A 5,962-nucleotide genomic window follows, 5' to 3' on the forward strand; every position below is an offset into this window, starting at 1 on the left:
TTGAAACGAATTTGATTTCCCTAACTTGAGTACCTTGTTACCATTGATCAAGATCCCTAGAATTGAACTTTGCTTATCCTTGATTCATTTACTTAACTTTGAATTCTTGAAATTGAACATAAGAATGAGTTTCGACTTGAAAGAGTCTGAATGATTTCATATTCTTGGTAATGAAAAAATGAATTAGTAAACCTACCTTTTTTCCAACTCAAGGTTTTCCAAACGAATTCCTGATGGATTGGATTGGGACGTAAGAGGCTAGTGGGACTAGTCCAGTCATAGTAAAAGGCTAGCGGGGCTAGTCCAGTTTAAGGCTGAAATTATGTCATTGGTACCTTAAAGACCGGATGGAGGTTGGTACGGGCTGATCACCGGTATTATTATTATGAAATGAAAGATAAAGTGGTCCAATCAAGGGTTCCATTATTATTTAAAAAGGAATTTAAATTTCCTACTCAGTAATTGATTTTTTGAAAATGAAAAAGGTTTATATCGCTTTGAAAAGAGTTGATTGTGATATTGTGAAGCTTATAGCTTGTGAACCCTGATTTTTATTCAGTTGATCATATAATTGATTTCTTATAATGAAAAGATTGTCGCTTTCCATTTGAAAGATCATTTATGATCCTGTTAATGATTTGTGATGAATGTCGGCTTCCACCCTGCCTTGAGCCTTGTTCCTTGAAAGCCCAAATTTTTCTTCATAACCCCTTTCATAGCCTAAAAGATAGAAATCTGCCACCTAGAATTGATAAAGTAGAATGCCCAGAGTTCAGTAAAGTATAATATGGATTTCATATCGTAGAAATGCTTTTTAGTTGCTTGCTGAGTTTTATACACATATGTTTTGTTTTAATCTAACCAGGGCTGTTAATGTGGTTCTTTAATTGATTTTGCAAGTGCTTGGAGTATTAAAGAAACAGTTGTTGATATCCAGCATGTAGTCCCTAAAGTAAACTCTGATGCATCAAATTTTGACAATTTCCCTACAGGTCTAAGTATTGATACTTTCTTGCAGTCCACTCATATTTCTATTCCATCCGCTGGTATTCTCCATGTTCTTGATGGTGTTCAAGAAGAAGAACAGTCCATTCAAATTCACTCCATAGTTCCTGAATCACCACATCACTCTATTGGCACTGAAGTGCTGGACATAACCACTGAAGCTCAACTTCACATGGCTATAATTCTTGAAGATATAGAGTTAAATGTTGATGGTATGGCAGTTTCTAAGGCAGCTGGATCACATACTGCCCCAATTCCTGACTTTATTTTAAATGCTGATGTTGAAGAAGAAGTAGCACAGTTAGTCCAGAAACCAGTTGCTAATGAAGAATATGTTTATGATAGTGATCCTAGTGATGGAGAAGATATTTCTGAATCAAATATCAATGTACAATTAGATCCTGATGAGGATCTTGATGAGATATTTTTCCCTGAGGGCATGACAGAATGGGAGAAGAAAATGAAATTAGATGAGTTGGATGATAAAAAATCTAAAGAGTTTTTTTGATGCAGAATGGAATTCTAAATGGAAGGATTCTTCATATCCTATCTCTGTTTCTAATGCTTCTAAATACTTGGAAAAAGCAGAGAAGACCATTACAAATCCTGATATCCTTACTCATCTCAAAGCTTTTGCACTGTTGATCAAATCAGTTTAAAATACTCAGTCTAAAGCCAACTCTCAGATTAACAAACTCAAGGAATCTTTCTTGGAAACCAAATTTACTTCTTCATATGAGATTTCCAAGAAATTAAGACATATCCTTGCTAGACAGGATAAACTGGAAGCCAACCAAGCTAAGTGGAAGCTACTCAAGAGAAGATGTTCGGGCAAGTGGATGAGGTACAATAGTATTTGGAGCTTATTATTTCACTCCTACTTGGTGATAATGCCAAAAGGGGAGAAAGTTTTAAAATCTAAATGCAAACAACTTCAATTTAAAGTTGTTGATAACAAAGATGATGGTCCTAATGGAGGGAGTAAAGGAGGCAGAAAAGAGATTCTTGTGAAGAAAGGTGGAGAACTAGTTTGAACTAGTGGTACTAGTTAGTCCCTTAACAATATGACAAGAATTACAGAAGGGGGGTTGAATGGAATTCTTGAAACTTTTTCTTAAAATAAAATGTTCTAACTCAAATATAAATATAAGTGTATTGATTAGCACAATGCGGAATAAAACTTAAGTGAATCAAAACACAAGTAATTAAAAACAAGAGTCTTTAAAAACTTTCTGGTGGATTTGAATGATTCCACCAGAGATATATATTATATATCGAGAGAACTCTGTGTAATGTCCACAGCTGCTTACAAATGTTGAACTACTGAGAATACAGAGAAATGCTAAGAATTCTGCTTACAAATATTTCTCTATTTTTGTATCTCAGATCTATGTTTCTATTTGCTACTTCTTGGTTTATATATATTACCAAGATTACAAAGTCAAAAGATAGGATCATTATAAAAACTATGGGTTCTAATATTTTGCTACTTTGTTCTCTATTACCCAGTTAATAGGCTTCTGATAAGTGGCATTTTATACCACTTAGAACGTCTTAAAATGGCTTAAATTGGTGTCTTGAAATCAAGTATTTTGTGTATTTGATGCGTTTTTCTAGTGTTTATGCATTTCAGGGTATTAGTTGCATTTCGGGGGAGGAATCATCAAGAATAAGCCTTGGCATGTGTTCACCATTGCGAGAGGAAAGGAATGGGCAGATTACGGCGAAGAAACGGAGCAAACCTGGATTTTTTCCAGTAGAGGCCTGCGCGTCCGCGCAACAATACTGAGCGGCCGCGCAGCAACCTGCGCGCCCGCGCAGCTATGCTGAGCGGCCGCGCAGCTATGCTGAGCGGCCGCGCAGCTATGCTGAGCGGCCGCGCAGGGTCGGGGAAAAAGATAAATTATTTTAGACTTCTACTTCTGTTTGGCTTCCAACTTCTATGTAATCTGAGTTTTATGGGACTATTATATAGGTAGATTTGAGACATTTTCACAGAGAGTATTAAGGAGATTATGTTTTAGATTGTGTTTTATGCAAGAAGCGAAGGAGATAAGGAAGAAGACCGATTTAGCACACCGCAATGAAGAGGAAGCATATATTCTTGTGATTCTTGTTTCGTTGTAACGTTGGATGCTAGTTTTCTTGCTTTGACTTATTTACTCTTGTGACGTACTCTGTTTTAATATAATTAGTTTAGTTATTATTTTCTTGTGTTTGTTTGTTATGATTTCATATGAACCCATGATGGCGATAAGTTCTATTATGGGCTAATCGTAATCATGGGGTTGCAACGGATTTATTATGGAATTCTTTAGTTAATTGTTTAATACTTTAGTGTGTGATGATTGCATGATATCTAGTATTGGTTGTGCATATTCGTCTTATGTGCGTCGCGAACATATAAGATAGGGTGTTAATCTCTTGTGAAGCGACGGTGGATCTTGAGATTTAGAACTTGCCATGCTAGCATAGGTTCATGTACGTTGTGCATGATTAGTGGGTAACTCTAACAGTTTTATTTGCCCTATGTAATCAAAAGGAATAACTTGTGCTTAAATCGTTGTGTTGTCAATTTCTGTAGACATATAGGAACTCAACATAATTGATGACTATTCAACTTCTATCTTAATTGTGGATGCTTGGTAGAATGGTATTAGTACAATGAAAGTTGGCTTTTATCAGTTTCGTGTTATTCGGTTAATATCATCACTGTCACATGTTAAAGGTAATAACAATGGCTATAGAAGGAAGTAATAATGAAGTTGTGATCTCATGAGTGTTTTATTATTGATAAATTGAAGTGTTAGTTAAGTGGTTAATTAAGTAGTTAATTATAGTTAATATTTAATCAACAATTTTAAGTGTTATTATCTTAACATTGAGAAGTAATCATACATTGGTGAGTGAGTTTAATTAGACAATAATTTAGTCTGAGTCTCTGAGGGAACGAACTAGAAAGTATTCTATATTACTTGCGAACGCGTATACTTGCGTGAATATTAGCGCGTATTTTCGCCCTAACAAGTTTTTGGCGCCGCTGCCGGGGACTCGGCGTATTTGTTTAGTTTATGTACTTACCATCATTGGTCATTAGGACTCAGTGATTAGGACGTAGTAGTTACTTACTCTTTTCGGTTGTGTTTCAGGTACTTTAGCAAGCGTTTATGCAAACTCGTTCTCGTGCTCGCAAGAGGACTTTAGATACAGCTGAGGAGACAGACGAAGTTCTTGATATTCCGGAGAAGTTAGATTTTGAGGATTCGGATTCAGGAACTGAGCAGAAAGAACCAGTAAACATGGGAGATCGTATTGTTCAAGCTGATCCAGCTCTTATGGATTTTTCTCGGCCTAAAATCGATGACATTCAGTCAAGCATCCTTCATCCGGCTATTCAAGCTAACACCTTTGAAATCAAGCCGGGCACTATTCAGATGGTGCAGAATTCTGTTTCTTTTGGAGGAGCGGCAACTGAAGACCCCAACATGCTCATAAGGAATTTTGTCGAGATCTGCAGCACTTTTAAGTATAATGGCGTGACTGATGAGGCTATAAAGTTGAGGCTTTTCCCATTCTCACTGAGGGATAAGGCTAAAGACTGGTTACATTCTGAACCAGCTGGGTCCATCACTACGTGGCAAGATCTTGCGCAAAAGTTTCTGGTGAAGTTTTATCCAATGGCAAAGACTGCTGCTATAAGGAGTGCTCTTACTCAGTTTGCGTAGCAACCTACAGAATCTATGTGCGAGGCTTGGGAACGCTACAAGGAAATGTTGAGAAAATGTCCACATCATGGAATGCCGGATTGGATGGTGATCACTGGTTTCTATAATGGTTTGGGGGCCCAATCTCGGCCCATGCTCGATGCAGCAGCTGGAGGCGCCTTATGGGCTAAAAGCTATACTGAGGCGTATAATCTTATCGAGACGATGGCTGCAAATGAGCATCAAAACCCAACTCAGAGGATGACGTCAGGCAAGGTAGCAGGTATTCTGGAAGTTGATGCAGCCACCGCTATTGCAGCCCAGCTCCAAGCGCTATCAATGAAGGTTGATTCTCTGGCTACGTATGGAGTTAATCAAATAGCTATGGTTTGTGAGCTTTGTGCAGGTTCTCATGCTACGGATCAGTGTTCTCTTGTCAACGAATCTGTTCAGTATGTGAATAATTATCAGCGACAACAGCAGCCTGTGCCAGCGACCTATCATCCTAACAACAGAAATCATCCAAATTTCAGTTGGGGGAATAATCAGAATGCTATTCAGCCACCATATCAGCAAGGAGTGAGTAAACAGTTTAACCCACCTGGATTCCAACAACCACAGCAGTATGCTACAAGGCAATCATATCCTCAACAGGGAAGTGCAGCTGCACCCACTAGTGCTGATTTTGAGGAACTTAAGCTGTTGTGCAAGAGTCAGGCGGTTTCTATCAAGACCTTGGAAAATCAAATCGGTCAATTAGCCAATGCAGTGCTCAATCGTCAACCTGGCACTCTTCCCAGTGACACGGAAGTACCAGGCAGGAAGGAAGCTAAAGAGCAAGTCAAGGCTATTACATTAAGGTCTGGAAAAGTAGCTGATGCTGAAAAGGCAAAAGAAGTAGAAGCTAAAATTAGAGATGAAGAATCTAAGCAAAAGGAGAAAGCGGCGGAACCAAGGAAGACTACTGTTGAACACACTCTGCCTGAGGCTAATACAGGGGAGAAACAACTCTATCCTCCACCACCTTTTCCTAAGAGATTGCAGCAACAAAAGCTGGATAGACAGTTCGGGAAGTTTCTGGAGGTGTTCAAGAAACTTCACATCAATATACCTTTCGCTGAGGCTCTGGAACAAATGCCTAGTTATGCGAAGTTTATGAAGACTATTCTTTCAAGGAAGGTGAAACTGGATGACCTTGAAACCGTTGCTCTCACGAAAGAATGCAGCGCTGTTCTGCAGCAAAAGTTACCACC

The 5,962-nt window shown here is 38.4% G+C and overlaps 1 non-coding gene across 1 annotated transcript; it reads right to left on the reverse strand.

Annotated features, from left to right (window-relative positions):
* Positions 1-4,697: 4,697 nt before the first annotated feature.
* LOC141669740 (small nucleolar RNA R71) lies at positions 4,698-4,804 on the reverse strand. Its single transcript, XR_012554003.1, has one exon. It is a non-coding gene; the product is annotated as a small nucleolar RNA R71 (small nucleolar RNA).
* Between the last annotated feature and the right edge of the window lie 1,158 nt (positions 4,805-5,962).

The sequence above is a fragment of the Apium graveolens genome, chromosome 6, assembly GCF_009905375.1.
Source record: "Apium graveolens cultivar Ventura chromosome 6, ASM990537v1, whole genome shotgun sequence".
NCBI classification, from domain to species: Eukaryota; Viridiplantae; Streptophyta; class Magnoliopsida; order Apiales; family Apiaceae; genus Apium; species Apium graveolens.